This window comes from Sciurus carolinensis, chromosome 6 (genome assembly GCF_902686445.1).
Source record: "Sciurus carolinensis chromosome 6, mSciCar1.2, whole genome shotgun sequence".
Lineage (NCBI taxonomy): Eukaryota > Metazoa > Chordata > Mammalia > Rodentia > Sciuridae > Sciurus > Sciurus carolinensis.
Window position 1 is genome coordinate 80,789,435 of NC_062218.1, and position 20,913 is coordinate 80,810,347.

Here is a 20,913-nt window from a genome sequence, read left to right on the forward strand (position 1 = left end):
TGGTTTTTTGGGATTGGCTAACCTCGACTGCCTTTTAAAGTGTAGCCCCTATCCTATTGATAGACATTCTCCAAGCTGGTTTTTATTTAATTCACTGTTTCCTAGGACCCTCATCCTTTCTAGCTGGTTATTAATTATCAGGCAACATCCTCTTGAGCTGTCTCTATTTCTTAATTACCTTATTAATTGTAATCACATAAATTGATCTCTCTGACATTCTAAGTCTGACTCACTGAGGAAATAAGTCTAATATTCACAGGAGACTCCAGCAATCTTATTAACTCATTATTTCCATCATGCAGACTGATACCACTAGGAGCCAGATGTGACCGCTTAACTGAACTGGCCTTTATCCTAATCATAATTACAGCATCTTCTAACAATTCTCTATTAGCCTTTCTTGCTTACTCAGACACACATCAGTCTTATCATTTCATTTCTACCCCACCTTTACACTTTAATCTTTAAAACAGAAGGAATTCTTCCCCCTACCTCTGCCATGTCATCTTGTGGTAATCCTTCATTTGAAATCAAAGCAATTACAGAGAAAACATGACACTGTACCCTATTTGGCTGGTACCCAATTAAACAGTAAAAAACTTGTCAAGTTTTTCACATATTGTCTCTTAATGTGTGTTATTTAAGAACTCATTTAGTTTTTTCATGACAAAGTACACTACTATGAATGCCACATTCTCCCCTAGGTCCTACTTAACTTTTATGAAGTGACAAGAATAAACGGTTTCTTGTATATAAAGTAGGTCGTTGCTCCATACAATCCTTTGTGAATATGTTTGAGAAACGGTTGATTGGTAGGAAATTAAAGTTCAAGACTAGAACCTCTTTGAAAAAAAAAATAGTGGATTAGGCAATTCCTATGTAAGTTTATTTGAAGTGGGGGAAAAATCAGCTCCAATTTCTTAGAATGAAGAAAGCAACATAAATCCAATATGCAAATATATTTCATGGTGAGAAAGGTCACCTGGATACCTCCAATGGGCATGGAGATTTTGTGACTGGGACAGGAGGACCTAATTTGATGATGTACGTGACTGAGTCTCTCCAGGCATCTCAGCACCTGCAGAACAGTCAGCACATGCACTCTCTGAAGCTATTCCCAGCTGAACTCCTTACCTTTTCTGGTGACTTGATTGTTCATTTATCCAACCTGAACTAAGCACCTGGACATGATCCTCAGTTCTCTCCCCACCCCATCACCTATTAAACAGTACCTTTCCTCTTTAACCCATTTTTCCAGTGCTCTTGTTTCAGTTCAATCCCACATCCCATATTTCCCAATCGACCGTAATAATCTCTTTTCCTGACTTTGGTGGTATCTTATCTTCCACTGAATGACTTACAAAGCCTTCCATGAACAGCCTGGTTAATCGTACTCTACTGCCTTTCTCCTATCCTGCATTTCAACCATACTGAACTATTCATAGATCTGCAAAAATTGCACATGGTTTTATATACCATCCCTTTCCTGTAAGTGTTCTCTTTTTCTTTGTTTGGAGTGTCATTCCCACATAATTTTATTTGTAAAACTTCTATATATACTTCAAGACCCAGCCCAAGCATATTATTCTGGAAAACCTCCCCAGGATCCATAACAGGGTTGATTATTCTTATTAGTGTAGGTCTACCTCATTATAATACTAGTTAATTGTATTCTTATCTTTTGTTTATAAGCCTGTATTTTCCTTAAGAATGTGAGTACTTCAAAGATAGGAATTAGGACTTTTCATTTTTTTCATCTTTAGCTTCTAGTGCATTATGTAGCACATAGATTTCCAGTGAATATTAATGGAGCCCATGATCTTTTAAAAGTCCTTCAAATTCCATTTTTCTATCATATCTGATTTTATACTTATGTTAGTGTCAACATTGATTTAAATGTTTAGGGACCAATTTATTGCCCAAACATTGTTTGTATTTGTGAATGGTAACTGTTCTTCTTCTGACACAGTTGAGGACTGGATAGAGGAGAAGCAAATACCTGAGCAACCATGAATGTGGTAGAATGTGCCTTCTGTATAATGTAATGGGTAGGGGATGGTTTTGGAGGAAAACTAACCCTACTTTACATTTCACTCTGATGAATTCCATGTGTGACTTTGGACAGAATTCATTGCGTTTTCTGAGTCTCAAATTTATTAGCAATTATTAATAAAGACAGTTGTTATTGTTTATAATAATAACTCCTGACTCCCTGCTTTGCTGTGAGGATTAAAGCAGGTAGCATGTCTGAAGGACTTCCTAGAGTTCTCAGCATATGGTACCTTCTCAATGAGGGACAGTCATCATCATGATCATCACTTTCACTGCTTTAACCTCTAGAAAGCAAAGGAAGGAATAAGTGTGATACCTCTGGTAACCAAGGGATTCCTCATCTGATCCACAGAACATGAAAAACTATTTGTGTAACGATTTTCTCAGTTTTAATAATGGTAGGTAAAGAGCACCATCCTTTGCATAGGAGATACAAGCATTAATTTTATATGGATGTCTGAGAGCATTAATTCTTTTCCTTTGGGAAAGGTACAGCGACCCCCCCAGATTGTGACCTTACCTGGGTAAGGTAGTGAAGGAGAAATTTATTTTTGGAATCAGAAATAAAGTTTTCAAGACATGTAGGGGCCTTCTGGATTAGCACAGAATAAAAGAGCAGGTTCTCTTTATAATGATTTTGAATGGTGTTGTGCTTCTAAGGCAGAGGAAACGATTTTGTGGTGGAGAGACCATTGGACTGGAGGTCCGAAGATTGATTCAGTGACTACTCTGGAGATGACTTAGGGCAGCCCCTGATGTTCCGAGAACTTTGAAATTTCCGTATTGAGAAAAAACCCCATCTTGTTGGCTTTACCTACTCATGAGAGTTTTAAATACTTGAAGTTGCTTCACAGGGCAGTGTAGTGGTGCATGCCTGTGATTCCAGTGGCTCCGGACACTGAGGCAGGAGGATCACAAGTTTAAGACCAGCCTCAGCAACTCAGTGAGGCCCTAAGCAATTTAGCGAGACCCCTTCTCAAAATAAAAAAAATAAAAATGGCTGGGTATGTGGCTCAGTGGTAGAATGCCTCTGGGTTCAAACCCTGGTACCAATAATAATAATAATAATAATAATAATAATAATAATAATAATTCCCCCCCCAAAAGCTTTACAGTTCATAAGATGCTGTACAAATCTTAGGTACTGTGAAGGTGGTACTCTGCTTTACTGCCATTCTGCTGTCTCCAAAAGGTGGTCCCAATAAGTCCAATCTTCACCAGCAACTCAACTGATTTAGAATGAAGAAAGACGTGACTTCAGTTAAAATTACTGACTTTTGTTTATTATTTTCTTTTATCCTGTGCTGCAGGCCTTTTCTCAACCTTTCCATTGACTATGAAATATTTATTCCTGTGATCACAGTTGCTATTTGTAACTTCTGTTCTGAAAAATGCTAAAAACTCAAAGTTTAGATCAACTTTATAAGGCCACAAACTGAGCTCCCAGACCACAGAGATTGCTCAGAAGCCCTGGATGAATTTTTTAATCTGCTAAATGGAGTTATCTTCTGATTTTTCTTTGTAGGTTGGAATCATGAAGCATGAATTTAGTCTCTCCCTCCCTCCCTCCCTTCCTTTGTTCCTTCGTTTCTTCGTTCCTTCCTTCCTTCCTTCCTTCCTTCCTTCCTTTCCTTTTTTCCTTCCTTCTTTTTTCCCATTCATCCTCCATACCCCACTTTGTTGGATGTGAGTTAGCTACAAAATTGAGTCTTTGCTGTTAGATTTTCCTACTTCTGGACATTTGTGTATCTTCTCTGTTCAGAGCAGCAAAAACCAAGGGAGAGTCTATGTCAATGATCTTACTAGAGTGAGAGGTTAACACATCATCAGTCTTCCTCACTAATACACTGCTGGAAAAAAAGTTGCATGACCTCCAACAGTGTTTCAGAACCTCTGACTTAAGACTTGAGCTAGGTCCTAGCTTCTGTCAGAAAAGATCTGACCCACCACTTCCAGCCAAGCTGCTTTATAGTTACTAACTGCCACACATGCCCTGTCCTGTTTCTTCTCCTCACTCCCTACTTAACATAACTTCCCTTCCCTCTGTAATCATGGAAAAATGAAGCAAAACAAAAAGCCATCACCTAAAAGTTCTGGCTCCTCAAATCGCCCTGGACTTCTCCAGCTCCCATTTGAAATCCTCTCTTTACCCCTATACTAGTTATTAAATATATTAGGCATTTTGGGAATTATTGCTAAAAGCCTTACTATGTTGTACTTGGTATCTTTAAAGTAATTTTATTAATTCTTATTTTCCCAACCTATTTGGCAAGAATATATCTGACTTCTTTCTTGATAAAGAATTTTATCAGTATTTGAATTTATTATTACAATTAATATTCTAACTTTTATTATAATCTACTATGTACTATTATTATTATCAATATTTGTGGATTCATTGATAATAACTGAGAGTCCAGTCGAGACTATGAGTCCTCCCTGAACCACGTGTGTATGGGTGAGTGTGCAAGTAACCTCATTATGTGGAGGAAAACCTCTCAGAAAATGATAGCAATACATGCAGGTTTAAATTGATGAAAATTATGAATTTTAAAATATCATGATGCTTGCTTTACTATTTTGACTCAAACTCATCTTTTTTTTTTTTTTTTAAATTAGGAATTTCACCTTATTGCAAGATTAATGTAGGTCCTTCCTGGCCCCCTCAGGAAAAAGCTGAACAAACAGATGGGCCTTGCTTGGAATGTCAACTGAGAAGAGCCCTATTCCTGCTGACAGAAGCTGTAAATTCACTGGTGACCCAGCTAGAATGCAGGCTCCCCTGCCCGGTTTCCCTAGGGAGGTGCAGCTAGAAATAGCCAAACCAGGGCTGGTTTTTAGGAAGTTCAACACCCAGGAACATGGGCACAATAAGTCATGGTCTACTTTTCATGCCCCTAACATTTTCCTGTTTTTAACATAGCCATGATGGTTACTGTCAGATCTAACAAGCTCAGGTGTGGTACTGAAGACCCCAGTGCCTTGCTTTGTTAGCAAGAATTTCCTATGGGTTAGCTATTCCCCATTTAGTGAAGGATTTCTCCTTTCTTATCAGATTAATCTCAAGAAACCCTGCAAATATCCCTCTACTCAGCAGTGTATATTGATGTGTGAATGAGGCTCTGGACATAGACTTGTTAAAGTGAATTCCATAAGAAGTATACCTTTATTTTCTGGATTGACTTAAAAGAGAACTTGAAATTTGAATATTTTCCTTTTTAAAATATTATTTTAATCACAAAGAATGGTCCAACTTGATTTTGCAATGAATTACCCATCCTTTGTCTTTTCCTCCTGAGTGTTGATTATTTCTGCCAAAGAACGATGAGTCAGGAACACCTTGTCAATGCCAAAATGGTTAGAATGTCCTCTCTGGGAGTATTGTGTATATTAGGTTGATTCATATGAATTGTTGATATTTGACCATTTTTTAAATTTACAAAGACAGCAATTTTATATGATTCACCTAAGACATCTTTTCTCCTTTATTTGTGAAGAGTTAGCTGGGCTTTAGGACATGGACAGAAGAGAGGTCCTTTCCCCAGACACCCTTTGCCCCGACCCTGTGCCCACAGAAAGTAGGAAGGTTTAGTGCCTGCTCCTCTCTATCCTAGTAAATACAAAGTAATCATGATGATATCTCCAGAGGGTCCTCATTTGATGGACAAATATGCCAGCTTTGGATTTTTAAATGTTATATCCTGTCAGTAGTTTATTATTTCATGATTGCTTCTTCTCTCCCCCTTCTTCTTCAGTTACTACTCAGTTTATCGACTATGTCCCTTTAGAAAGCACTGAAGCCATGCTTTTGAGAAGCCACTAACAATCATCATATGGCTTCCATCATTCTCAAGCTTCCCTTGATAGTGTCGTGAAAGATCTTCCTTTCAGTCAAAGTTAATGAAATAAGATGTGATGGGAGTTGGTAAATCGAGTCTGTGAAAGTTCAAGAATTCTTTATTGACTTCATAACAGCAGAGGTGATAAGTCCTATATTCTGTATGCAGGGTTCTTGTCTTCTGTGGAGCTGGCCCATTATTCATGGCTGTGTAGAGCCTGGAGTGATTTTGGGAGAGGATAAAGAACCCATGGGTGCCCAGCATCGGTACAGAATAAAGAAAGAAATCACTTTTTTTTTTTTTCTCTATACTTATTTTCCATCACTCACATTCATGTGTCTTTACTGCCTCCTGTGATTTTTCGATCTATTAAATAACAAAATGAAAGTCCAGGAAATGACCTTAAATGTCATCTAGAATAATCATTGTTGACACTTGCAAATCAGATAAAAATTATGAACTCTTTTTCCCAGAAAAATGCACATATATATATATATATATATATATATATATACACATATATACCACATTCCACATGCTATATTCAATTTTAGAAGTTTTATGTAAGACCCTTACAGAAGCTGTGGACTCATGGCTAGGAAATCATGACTCAAGAGTTCTATGATCTTATTTTATACTGAAAAACTGAGGGCTGGGGAGATGAAGTGGTTTGCCCCAGATTACAAAAACTTCTGGTTTTAAATTGGAGGAAGACTCAAACCTAGTTCCAGTGACTCCACTTTTACTTCTCTTTTCTCTTTCCTTGCTAGTGGAAATATGCCCCATTCTTGTTCTCTTGTTTATGTGCAGAACACCATAAAAACAAACCAAAGGGGGAGGTGGGAGCTGACTGAAGGGCAATTATGTGGGATCCCCCACTTCTTAATTATGCAACAAACAGACAGGCATAGACTACACCAATAGCATTAATAAACTTGACCAATTGAAAAAAAAATCATTTCTTTTAAACAAATTGCCAAGTCATTCTTGTTTTTCAGCTTGATCACTGCTTGTGTTTTATTGCGGCTTATTCCTCTTGTTTCTATATGCTCACCAGGACAAAAATAGTCCTACCTCTTCTTGCTTCTATTTACCTTCTGCAAGAAACTAGCTGAATCAAAGGTCAAAATTTAAAGAAATGATTTCATTGACAACATTAAATATTTACTGAATCTCAACTTTTTCCTGGTACTGAGTCAAGTTACTGCCTGGTGGGTTTGTAGACAGAAATGTCACTGATTTGGAAGGGTTTTCAATGTAGAGATTACTATGGATTAAATCCTTGTCTGACTGGTTTTGCTTTTTCAGACTTAAATGATGACGAGATGAAGAGGAAAGATGGGAATGCACTCATTCATGGACTAAAGTTTGTTTTTTGTCACATTGTCAACATGTCATTGGCAGAAGGTGCTAGAGTCACTCTGTCGGTTTGCGGGTCCTTCTGTAGGAGGTCTCTGTTAGGAACGAGAAGCCCTTCGAAGCTCACCTAATCACTGACCCTGGCAATGAACTGGGAAAAAGGAGGCCTGAGAGTCCCCCAAATGTAAGGTAAGAAAATAAAAGATGCCTGTCAGAAAAATTTAGCCATGAGATCAATTTTAAAACACTCCTTCCCCCACAAACCCAAACCGCAAACCTTCAGGGTATCCACGCAGGGAAGGAGAGCTCGGTTTATCATAACACAGTGTTTCAAGCTTCCATTTCTCCTTCATTCTCATATTGAGACAGAATTGACTGCAGTTGAATTTGCTTCTTATCTGGAAGTATCCTGGGTGGTGTTTCCCAGATGGATGGCTATTGCATATGTCTTGGTTAATTTTACTGGGATGGTTTTCTTTAAATCAATTTGGACTTTTGTGTCTGACCTGAACAAATTGTTTAATCATAAATTAGACAACTACAATTGCTTATTGTCAGTAGTGGGTGAGGATACAAATTAACATATAACTGCTAAAGTGAAGATGATTATGTACTCTTGAAATCAATTTGCAGAGTGTGTGTGCCAGATTTGGGGACAGAGCAACAACGGCATGAAAATCTAGAAACGAGATGCAAAGGGGGATAGTTTTCTTGAAGAAAATGGTTTAGCTCACACTTCCAACTGTTAACACTGTTTAAGCTCCTGAGGGTTTCCATAGGCACCTGCTGAGCTGCCCACAGCCTCCCCTACAGGGTCTAGGGTTTGCTATAAAGGTGTGTGAACAGCCACCCAGGCTCTCCTTCCCTACCTGACTTGGGATCCTGATTTGGACAATATCTGTACCTTGAGCGCCAGTCACGTGGTTTGCTTTTGGCCATTATCACTCAGTGTGTTGATTTCTGTTTTCTTTGTTGTTTGCCTTTCTCTCCTGAAGGTTCTGGGGTTTGGGCTGCCAATTTTATAGGGGAAGCCCTTGTGTTTTTATAGCTTCTCTTCTTGACATTCCCTGATTCCATTAATATCCCATCAGCTAAGTGCAAATGTTTCTTGTCCCCTCCTCCTCCCTCTGCATGAAGTGGTGACCTAGTTAACAGGGGACAAGAGTTCAGGGCTCCTCTGCCTCTGTCTTTATTTCCAGGACTCAGTGTGTGCCAGAGTTAGAATGACCCATACAGGGTGTTCTTGGTGGGGGCTTTAATAGGGGAAGCGTCTGCTGTTCTCTGAACAGTCAGATAAGAAGCTATGTATTTGGAAAAGACTTAGAGAAACTAGAAGGAGCAGCCTTTTACTGTTGATGTAGTGCTCTAGGGGGCTGGGTCCACCCCTGGCCTGCTGGGAAGACTCCACTCCCTTTTGCTTAAGTGGAGTGGATGGTAGGGAAGGAGAGCCCATGGGTCTTCTGAGTCCTTTGATTTCTGCTGTCTTATTAGCTGCACAGGGCACAAACTTCTGGTCTGGCTGGGGCTGCCAGGTGTCAGGTAGGGCCAGGGAATGGTTCATAGCTGAGATTTCTTCCTCCTATGACCAAAGGTCAGCTGTGGGGAGGCAGCTGGACAGCCCAAGCTTTTTGTGGTGAGGCCTGAAGTGAAGGCAGCCTCTGTGTGGAGCAACAGCAGATGGGGAAGAAGTGGACACCTGGTTGTGATTGCTCAGGTGGGCAACTGCTGGAAAGGGCACCTATTTTAACTAACATAGAGTAAGAGAGAACAGACTAAAGCTCTGCTGAGCTGTGTGGTTTTAGTTGCAACACTCAGCCTCTCTGAGCCTTATTTATACTTGTCTGTAAGATATGTGAGAAGGGTGTGCATCTGAGCCTCAGAAAGAAAATTGACATGTATTAAGGATGAAGTTTCTTCAGCATACTCAGGTGCAAGAAATGTCATATCTCATCATTTTTTTAAATTCAAATTTCTTTCTTCAGAGTGCCAATGCTCAGTAGTCATTATTATAGACTCTGCTCTCCAGGGACTGGTAGGCATCCAGAGAGGAGGACTCAGATCAGAAAATCAGGGGAGAGACCTCCCTTCTCCAGCTTGTCACAGTCACTGCTAAACTGTTTATTGTCCAGGCTAGAATGTCCATTCGAAGGCTGGAGTCTCCATTCCCAAGTCCACTCATCCCTATTTCATCCCTGGTGCAACTTGGGCAAGGTGGCCTGGTGCTCATGACCAGGAGCTCAGGACCCCTCACATTCACATGCCAGTCCATCAGAGATCCTGCCATCTTTAGGGAAATGCCTTGGAAGACCTGGCACTGCATCACTTAAATAGCTTGTGACCATTGGTCACTTTCTCTGTCTCAGAAAAGTCCACCTGGGGTCCTGTCATTCACCTCCTTCAACCTCAACACTTGCTCTGTCTCCTTGGGTAGGTATGAATATAGTCATGTTGTAGGTATAGTAGGGACTATTTATAGGTTTCTGATTAAACAATACTTTAAACAAAAGTCAAGGAGGGAACTGCTACTCTGGTATCCCCCAACTCATTTTTTGTCCAGAAACACAAAGGTTATCTTTACTTTTAGATTTAAGACCAGGAGCTCACAAGCACAAAAGCTGGCTTGTCCATTCTACTGTAGTATGTTATAGTAGGATTACCATTATATTAGACTATGATAATAAGAGTAATCGAAAATGATATCTCAGTAAGGTATCCTGCTACAGAGACAATTGGGTAGTCCTTCTCTTTCTTGCCTCCCCCATACCGGAAATCTGAGATGCAGCCATAACCCCTCATCATCTTGCTCCAGTTTTAAAAGATGTGGTGCCCTCTTTTGTTCCAAGCTGACTTCAGTTACGTATGCCAAGACCAGGCTCCAGTCACCCTGCCTCTTGAAACATCAACTTTTCTCTTACAGGGATAGGTACCCTTCAGACTAAACTTACTGGTTTCCCTCTCATTCATTAAAAAGTAAATCTAGGGGCTGGGTATATAGCTTGATTGGTAGAGTGCTTGCCTTGCAAGCACAAGGCCCTGCGTTCAATCTCCAGCACTGCAAGAAAAAAAAAATGTAAATCTACCTTTGACATCCTGTCCCCTTGAGAGTGTCCCATCTCTTATTTCATCCAAACATCTTGAAAGAGTAACCACTTTATGTGCCATTCATTCACTCTGCACCACCACACAATCTGGCTGCTGTTTTTGTTAAGCTCACCTAAATTCTTCTAATTCTAAAATCCAACGAACATTTTCCAGTCGTGATCTTGTTGTGCATTTCTAGGGCATTTGGCAGTGTTCATTATGAGTTCTGCTGCCCCTAGCAGTACTATTACTCTCTCTGTTTTGTTTGTTTCTGTTCATCTTAATCCATGGGCTCCTCTTCCTGCACCCACCAGTTACATACTGGGGTACCCAGGTGTCTGCTGTCAGCCCACAAGCCCACTGCTCTTCTCAGTACTGATACTCTTCTAGGGCAAATTTATCCACTCTCAGCATTTCAACTACCACCTGTATGCTAATGACTCTCATTCAATCCCCCAACTCAGACTGTTCTTGCAAGCTTCAGACTCACCAATTCTATCACCTGCTAGTTATCTTTGCTTTGGTACTCCTCAGATATTTCTGAATCTATTCCTCAAAACCCAAATGTAGCACTTTCCTCTAGTCTTTATTTATGTGTTACTTTTTTTTTCTACTCAGTAACCTAAGTTGTGAAATGTCAGCCTTGACTTTTTCTCTTCCTCAATCCCTTCATCCAACTGACTACTAGATCCTGATGGTTTTCCCTCTTATGTGTTTCTCAAATGACTCCACTCCTACCACCAATATCCTATCTCAAATGCACCTTCTTTTGTTTGACCAGTATAGCAGGGTCCTAAATGGCTCCTGTTTCTAGATTGGCCACTTCTCATAGCTACCTGAATGATATGTATAAAGTGTCAATCTGTCTCTGTCCCTCTCTGCTAAAGCTATTCTAAATCTACTTACAGATGTGTAACCTCTTTCCCAGCATGTACACCCTCTGTGACTGTCCCTTGCTCACGCTGAATCCTTGGTTCCTTCTATTCCTCACCACTCATTTAAACTTCAGCAAGATTCATGCAGCAGTAATTTTCTGACAGCATTCTGCTTTCTCTCTGTTCTTTGCTTCTACTCTTACTAATTTTTTTTTTGGTAGTGGTACTGGGGATTGAGTTCCTGTTGTGTTAAATATTAGTGCCTTTATGCTTGGGGAGGGAGGGAAGAAAAGGCCCACAGCTAAATTCCCACTTCAGCAACTGTCAAAAGGGGCAGTAGGCCAGTATTATTTATGTGTCCTGTTAGATTTAAAGCTGTTAATAAGTATGCCTAACATTATAGGTCCTCACTCCCAGAAGTTCATCCAAACCCAGAAGGACGGTGTTCTGAAGAGTGCACTGCCCTCTAGTGCCTTCCACTGGAAGACGCACATCCAGCCACACTGCAAGGAGTTCTGCAGTTTCTCACGTGAGATTTTACTATAAAAACTTTACCATTACTGCTATTTGTTCCAAACTGACTTTGAAGATGATCAATACATTTTTATTTACTTCAAGAGTAGTGTTTTAGAAAAAAAAAGTAGCACTTTAGAAGGAAGCGAATGATATATCTCAAAGAGCGCTCCATCTGGAGTTCAGAGACTAGTTGTGGTCTTGGTCCTCAAGTTATCTGAGGACTTAGATCTTTCAACTATTGATCAAGGAGTGGAAAATATCACCCCAAAATTTGCTCACAGTTTCAGAGGTTTAGTCCAGGGGGTGCAGACTGTTGCTCTGGGCCCATAGTGAGGCAGAACATTGTTGTGGAAAGGCATGGCAGAGGGAAGCTGCTCAGGATACTCAGAAAGCATATTCAGGAAGAAAGATGGGAAGAGTTTCATTAATTCAGTAAATATGGTATACGAAGTTAAGGGCTGTTTTGCAGACGTTATGAATTTACATTTGTCTCTACAATGTTAAATGAAAAGTATATACAAAATTTTGTGGTTGCAACTTAAATGGATGAATTTAAACCTGATACCATAAAAACCTAAAAATAAAACTGAGTTAAAAGAAAAGTAAAACTTATTCTGAGGTTTCCAAGAGTCTGTTCCAATGTGAAAGCAGAAATGAGTCACAAACACATTCACACACACACACACACACACACACACACACACACATTTTTATTTGCTGTTAAGCTCTGATGCAAACCCTATCCATTTACCCTGATTTCCCTTCTCCTATTTTCAACCAAAAGAAGAAAATGGAAGTCTTTCATTTGCTAAGAACCAAATACAATCTCTGTTTATCTATATAATAGTGATTGATCCTATGTGTGTTAGTTGTGTTACATTGCTGTGACCAACACCCCCCCCCAAAAAAAAAACAACTTAGAGGAGGAAAAATGTTTAGTTTTGCTCACAGTTTCAGAGGTTTAGTGCAGGGGGTGCAGACTGTTGCTCTGGGCCCATAGTGAGGCAGAACATCATTGTGGAAAGGCATGGCAGAGGGAAGCTGTTCAGGATATAGCAGCCAGGAAGTAGAGGCATGGGGTGGGGTAGGATGGAGGGAAGGGTTACAGAAAAGATACACCCTTCCAGAGAATACCCCAGTGCCCACCTCTTCCAGCCATGCCCTCCTTGCCTACAGTTACCAATCAGTCCATTCAAACAAAAATGGACTGATTAGGTCATGGCTCTCATGATCAGACCATTTCACCTCTGAACATTCCTGCATCAGCACAGAAACTTTTGAGAGACACTTCATAGTCAAACCATAAGACTATGTAAAATTGCATTTTACATATTTTATCATCTTCCGTGTCAACTGACTCCTGAGACTACTCTCATTATGTGGAGAAAGGTAGAAATTATTAGGATAACATTCATGACCATAGTTATACTGGGAGGAATATGTCAGAACCAGAAACACAGCCACTGGAGATGACATCTTCATTCTTGTGGGATGCTGGTGGATCTGTAATGTGAGTCTCCACATCTGTATACCGTGTTCATTGTGCTCACTTCTGTATAGTATAAGGTCTTTGATATCTTCCTCCTCAGAGGAAAGACCCTGGCAAGTTCAGTGCTGGCCTGCTGTGTTAGAAAGAGCAATCTAGATAGTTCAAAAATTTTCTCAGTCACAGATCTAGAATCTTTGGATTTCTGACATCAAGTCAATCATTTTAGTCCTCTCTTGACTATGACTTTACAAAGTTCCCTGGGCATTATAAGAGAGAGATACCCAAGAGAGTAGTCCGAGCATTATGAGAACATAGAAGAAATTATTACTTGAAACTTTGTTTCTTATGCTTCCAAAGCTAAGGAAACTTTAACAAATTCTTTCCTTTTCTTTTTTTTATTGTCTCAGCCTCATCTGTTTTGAATTCCTTGCTAGAGGCATAGCTAGAAAGTAAGTTTCAAATTAGAAATGAAAGGACTGGATACATTACTGATAATATTCATATTTTCATTTCTGAAAATTGTAGCACAACGATAGTTATAAAACAATCATTAAGAAAATTTTCAATATCATCTAATAAGCATTAGACTGAAACACTGAAAGAAAAAACAAAAGAAAGGAAAAAGGGTCTATTTTTTATTCTACTCTTGCATCTCAAATCCATTTGTGCATTTCTAATTTCAGTTTTAAATATTTGAGGGTAATATTCTGCTTGTTTTTTTGTAGTTCTTTCTTTTATGACATAATGCTGTATGCCCTCATATGCTGTTTTACTTCTGCTCTCTTCATGCTTTGCTTCACTGATTATTCTTCTTCCTTTGTAACCCTTGTTTATTATATTATAGAACTTATAAATTTCACTGGGCATGGCTACGACATGGAAAAATCTCAGTGCCTAATAGGACTCTGAGTCTAGAGGAGGAAATGTCGATCATATCACCGCTCCCTCAAAAACAACTGCTCTGAGACTTTAGTCTAGAGAGATTCAGTTTCAGTCTGTAGGAATGTGACTTGGTGATGGTCTGGCTGCTTTTCCCTGGGTCTATTCTGTCGTCTTCCTAGAGGTAAGCCCTGGAGAAGAGGTGCTTTGTGAGCAGTGGAGTTCCTGCCCAGATGCCCAGATGCAGGATTATTGGAAATACAACAGAACACTTTGTTCCAGGGAGACCTTCTGCCTGGCTGTTTGTACTCTAGAGACTCAGACTTGGCTCCTGGAGTTCTCACTCAGACCTTTGAACCCTGGCAAGGCCAGTGCTTGTGTTCCTGTCCTGATGATCTCTGTGCCATCCCAGTTCTTTGGGCAGTTTCGATTTTTGTGTGGTGGCAGTGGAGGCTGTTTTTAGTGGCCTGTCAGGCATGTGCTGTGGGAACTACTAAACTTCATTAAAAGGAACAGAACCTGCATTTGACCTGGAAATAAAAATTATGTCAGTTAAAAAGTAACAAAATATCTTTCCTGATACCTGCTAAAGTCAGGTCTCTGGCTGTACTGGTGATTATTAACATCGTTGACTGCTTCCAGAGGCTACCATGAAGTATTAGCCATGCAACTTGATTTTGATAGCGTGTGTCAGAAGAGAACAACCAGAGGTTTTGGAAAACATGCTTTAAAGAAAATGTAACATACAATCCCAATAAATTATTTAAAAATCTTGTACTCTGTAGCTGCATTTATAAGGTAGAACTTAAATGTAAAAACAGAATGCATAACAAACCTTTCTCCCTGGGGTTTGTGAACCACACCCACATGCCTCAGGAAGTCTTCCTGGAAGGATAGCTTTTTGTAAAATCAAGGTATTATTATTTACTGGATATTGGTCCTAACACTGCACATGATAGATGAGAAATGAGCAGGGGAGTTAAGTGACTAAGTGTGAATCATACAGCGAGCAGGAGAAAACCCAAAAGTTTAGAAAGACTAGGATTTGTTTTATCAGAGAAACACAGTCATATTTGGGCAAAGTCCCAAAGTTTAAATTACAAGAGCACTTAACATAAAATTTGAAGTTACAGGTACGTAGGCAAGCAATACAAGATACTCTTGTTAAATGCAGACAATACATACCAGTCCTCATCCCTGGAGGAGGACTAAGTGCTTCCAGGACTAACACCGCTGTGTTTGATTTGCAGATACAGCTGATAGGTGACCTGCTGGGCTCAGCACTACAGAGAACCAAGGAAAACCAGGAAATTGAGTGTGGGCAGCTCCCTAGCATAACTTTCTGAAAGTCTTCCCAGGGTCCTGCTGGAGAAAGGTGTAGATGAAAAGGGACAAAGGGCTTAAGCTCTGTGGAGTGGGCACCTTCAACCTCCAAAGACTGGGTACACTCATGATCATTTAACATGACCTTACCACATGAAACACTTTATGGTGTGCCACATGCCCTTAATCCCAATGACTCAGGAGGCTGAGGCAGGAAGATCACAAGTTTGAGGCCAGCCTTGGTCTTAGCAAGACCTTGTCTTAAAATTAAAAGCAAAAGGGCTGGGGATATAGCTTAGTGATAGAATACCCCTGGGTTCAATCTCCAGTACTGGGGAGGGGGTGGAAAGACAGAAAGACTTTAGGGTACAGGAAGATACCACTTATGAAGATTTTTTTTTTTTTTTTTTTTTGGTCAGTATTAAGAGAAAGAAGGAAATACAGCCAAGCTATGTTTTTGCTATTTGCCTCAAGGTTATATTTTGCAACACAAATTATATACAGAATTAAACAAGGACAGAGTATTATCTAATTTGTGCTGTTGTTACTCAGGATCTGGAACATTTTCTGCAGAAGTGTACATTTATCTCTAGATGCCTCCGGCCAACAGCTCCATTTCAGTTCAGGTTCTTGTGTAGAAGAAGCTTGATTCTGAAAACAATGGGCCCCTCTGCCCTCAACACCCTCCTGCTGGTTAGCATGTTTTTCTTCTTTGTCATGAATAACATCAGTTTGTTCAACTTTTATTTCTGTTCATTTGTAATGAGTTAGTAACTCAATGATCTTGGCTATGAATCTCTGGGACTGTGGGGTTGTTAATAAGGACTGAATCAGCTTGAAGACTCGTAATAGTCTCTAAATCCAGTGACATTCATGATGTGTTTCCTCACTCAAGTGACACTCTGGTCTCAGTAGGAGAAACAGGAAAATCCAGTCACTCTGTTTACCGAGGTTTGAAGGTGTCTACCTTCGTTGCATGACCTTTCCTCACTGAAACATCACCCTTCAAAGGAAGATGGAACTACTGCCCCTTTTATTAACATTTGCTTGGTATATAAGAAACTTTCATGTCTTCCAAAACCAGTAAACAGTCAGGAAGCAGAGAGGACTTGCTCCAAACTCTAGGAAGTATATGCCATGACCATTTTCAAATTAGAAATGCACTTACATTATACCTATAAATCTACATGCTAAATTTATGGTTTATTACTGAAAAAATAATAGAGGAAAATAACTGAATGGTTGTAATTTATATCCCAAATCTACCATCACTTTTTATGCCCAGGGAAACATCAGTGAGTAGTCTTGAGATACATTAAAAATGATGGAGTGGGTGGATGTAATGGAAATAGTTTAGTAGAAAATTTTTGTCCCCAGGTCTAATTAAATACGTATTTTCTTAAATCCAAATTCTATAAGATTATATACAGAAGTATTATTTGTGTAGAGCATATCAAATAATCACAATTATCAGCGAGAATTATTTGCCTTTAATTGCTACTAGTAATGGAGAGAAATTTTTAAATTTGTTTTGTCATTAGAAAGAATGACTTACTGTGCATTTAAGTTTTTATCTTCAAGTTGTTATCATAAAAATCTTTGTTATATTTCTCTCTGCTTGGTTCATTTGTTTTTTAGTTTAAGATCAGTGCTTATACTCCTTAGAATTTATCCTAAAGAATTAAAGTCAGCATTCTGCAATGATACATGCATACCCTTGTTTATAGTAGCACAATTCACAGTGGCCAAACTATGGAACCAATCTAGGTGTCTATCAATGGATGAATGGATAAAGAAAATGTGGTATATGTACACAATGGAGTTCTACTTGGCCATAATGAAAAATGAAATTATGTCATTTGCAGGACAATGAATGGAACTTGAGAGCATTATGTTAAGCTAAACCAAAGTCACAAAGGCAAAGGTTGTATGTTTCACTCATTTGTGGAAGTTAGGAAAAAGAAAAAATAAAAGGGGGGTAGTCTCAAGCAAATTACAGGAATATAGAGAAAAGGGATCAGGGGAAGGGAAAAGGAGAGGGAAAGGGGAAACTGGGGAATGATATTGGCCAAATTATATTTTTAGATTGTGTGCATGTCATGAACATGCAACAACAAATCCCATCATTATGTATGATTATAATGTACCAATGGACAATATGGAAAAAAGAGATAAGTGATTATAAAAGATTAAGTCACACCCAAGTACTATCTATATGTTTTCCTGAAAGAGAGTTTGAAGGTTAAATTAGGAATAACAATTTTCTTTTTGAATTTGAAGTCTCTTTAGTGTAAATGCCTAGGTAACAACCCACAATCTTCCTTAATATAGTGGTTCCCATTTACATACCACATCCTCAAACAACCTCTACTATAATTTTCTGAATGTTTTCCTTTCAAATGATACATCTTTCACTTAAATAGACTTTATATAAAAGGAACTGTTAGATAATAACTTCAAATGGAAAACCAGTGTGTTCTGTCATAGTAGATGATAACCACAAAAAGAAATAATGGCAAAACAAAGCAATTAATATTCAGTTCTAACTAGAAATTTGAGGCTGCCAAGAACTAAGGCTAAATGACTTTCTCTTTGTTTTGCTCTTTTTTGGCTCAGTGTATTAAAGACACTGAATGGTGACTTTCTCCAGGTATCATAAGATATATGGGGGAATTAGGAAGAAGTTTCTTACAATGTGATGTAGTGGTATTTTTTGTTGTTGCTATTGTTTTTAGATATACGTGACAGTAGGGTGTATTTTGACATATTATTCATACATGGGGTACAACCCATTACAATTTTGATCCCATTCTTATGGTCGAACATGATGTGGAGTTACATTGGTTGTGTATTCATATATGAGCATAGGAAATTATGTCCAGTTCATTCTACTGTCTTTCCTATTCCTATAGCCCTCCCTTCCTTTCATTCCCTTTTGTCTAATACAACCAACTTCTATACTGCCTCTCCTTACTCTCACTTGTTATGGGTTAGAATTGACATATCAGAGAGAACATTTGGACTTTGGTTTTTGGGGATTGGCTTATTTCACTTAGCATGATATTCTCAAACTCCATCCATTTACCTGCAAATGCCATAATTTTATTCTCCTTTAAGGCTGAGTAACATTCCATTGTGCATACAGATCACATTTCTTTATCCATTCAACTGTCAAAGGGCACCTAGGTTGGTTTCATAGCTTGGCTATTGTGAATTGAGCTGCTATAAACATTGATGTGGCTAAATCACTGATTTTAAGTTCTTTGGATATAAGCTGAGGAGTGGGATGACTGGGTCAAATGGTGGTTCCATTCCAGGTTTTCTAAGGAACCTCCATACTGCTTTCCATAGTAGTTGCACCAATTTGTAGTACCACCAGCAATATATGAGTGGACATTTTTCCTCATGTCCTTGCCAACACTTATTGTTGCTTGTATTCTCAATAATTGCCATTCTGATGGTGTGAGATGAAATCTCAGTACAGTTTTAATTTGCATTTCTCTAGTTGCTAGAGATGTTGAACATTTTTTTAAATTTATTTTTGACCATTTGTATTTTTTCTTCTGTGAAGTGCATGTTCAGTTCCTTCGCCCATTTATTCATTGGGTTATTTGTTTTTTGGTGTTAAGTTTTTTGAGTTCTTTGTATATTCTGGAGATTACCACTCTATCTGAGCTGCAGGTGGTAAAGATTTTCTCCCATCCTGTAGGTTCTTGATTGTTTCTTTTGCTGGGAAGAAACTTTTTTAGTTTGATGCCATCCCACTTATTGATTCTTGATTTTACTTCTTGTGCTTTAGGACTCTTATTGAGGAAGTCTGTTCTGGAGTCAATATGATGGACATTTGGGCCTACGTTTCCTTCTAGTATGCACAGGGTCTCTGAATCTAATGCCAAGGTCCTTGATCCCCTTTGAGTTGAGTGTTGTGCAGTGTGAAATATAGGGGTTCAATTTCAATCTACTACTTATAGATTTCTAGTTTTTCCAGCACCTTTTTTAAAGAGGTCATCTTTTCTCCAAAGTATGTTTATGGCACCTTTGTCTAGCATGAGATGACTATATTTATGTGTGTATGTTGCTGTGTCTTCTGTTTCACTTGTCTTCAATTCTACTTTTGTGCCAATGCTATACCACCTTTTTTTATTACTTTTTAAAAATTTTTACAGACTGCATTTTGATTCACTGTACACAAATGGGGTACAACTTTTGATTTCTATGGTTGTACACAATGTAGATTCACACCATTCATATAATCATACATATACCTAGGGTAATACTGTCTGTTTCATTCTAGTATCTTTCCATGCTCCACTCCCTCCCACCCCATTTTCCTCTACAGCATCCAAAGTTCCTTCATTCTTCTCTTCCCCCACCGCCACGCCCCCTCATTGTATATCGTCATCCACTTATCAGAGAAAACATTTGACCTTTGGTTGTTTGGACTTGGCCTTTTTCACCTAGCATGATATTTTCCAACTTCATGCATTTACCATAATTTAATAATAATTACCAAATGCCATAATTTTATTCTTTATGGCTGAGTAATATTCCATTGTGTGTGTCTCTGTAGTATAATTTAAGGTCTGGTATTATGTGGGATGTAGTGTATTAATACCTTGTCCCCACCTCAAGGTATCCTCCTCTTAGAAAATAATACCTCAATAAAACCAACTCAAGTCCCCTAAGTTTGACAACAAGTGTGGTAGTGTAAATGTCCTTGTGAGACTGAGCTGAACCCAGGGTTCTCATTCTCCAGGATTTATCTTCCCCTTAGGAATTCTTGCTAGTTGGAACTATTGCTGCCACTGCCACTGGAATGGCCTTGAAGAGTGTTGTCCTGAACATTATGACTCAATCAGGAACACAGGGCTCCTTCCTCAGCTCCACTGAATACACCTGAGAAGAGCCTGCTGGACATTTAGATATTAGATATGGACAAATAGGATAAGAGCAATGAACAGAATAACTGAATTGATCTGCAAGCTCTTGTTAGATTCTGAATACTGAGCCCATACCCAAACCTTCTGATTCAGCAGGCCTGGGTTGAGACCTGAGAATCTACATTTCAAACAAGTGTCCAGATGAGACTAATGCTGCTGACCTGGGAAGCCAGCTTCAGAACCTCCAGTCCTTAGGAGACCCATTGTGGCCTGACTTTGCACTATCTGCCTTCCTTTAAGCCAGCCCCAAATTTCAGGTATGTTGGGAGACTTGTTAAGGGATAATTTCTAATTCTAGAACAGAAAGGCAGCTAGACACATCAAAAGACCAAATTTATATCTCTCTTCCTCTCTCTGGCATAGATTATCATAGCTATCCATGTTTTTCTTTCTCATTGAGTCAACCAACACTGTCTCCTTAATGCTAAGCTGTACAATTGCCATATTCTCACATCTCTGAAAACAGAATGTGTTTCCAGTCACGAAGCCATGCTACCTACTAATACCCTGAGTCCACATTAACCTGGTTGTAGTTGCTCATATTATCATTGCTTCACTGA

At 39.1% G+C, this 20,913-nt stretch overlaps 1 long non-coding RNA gene across 1 annotated transcript; it reads left to right on the top strand.

Moving 5' to 3' along the window:
* The first annotated feature begins 7,210 nt into the window (after window positions 1-7,210).
* LOC124986511 (uncharacterized) lies at window positions 7,211-20,542 on the top strand. Its single transcript, XR_007109018.1, has 3 exons — window positions 7,211-7,439; window positions 11,610-11,735; window positions 20,450-20,542. It is a non-coding gene; the product is annotated as an uncharacterized LOC124986511 (long non-coding RNA).
* The last annotated feature ends 371 nt before the right edge of the window (window positions 20,543-20,913 follow it).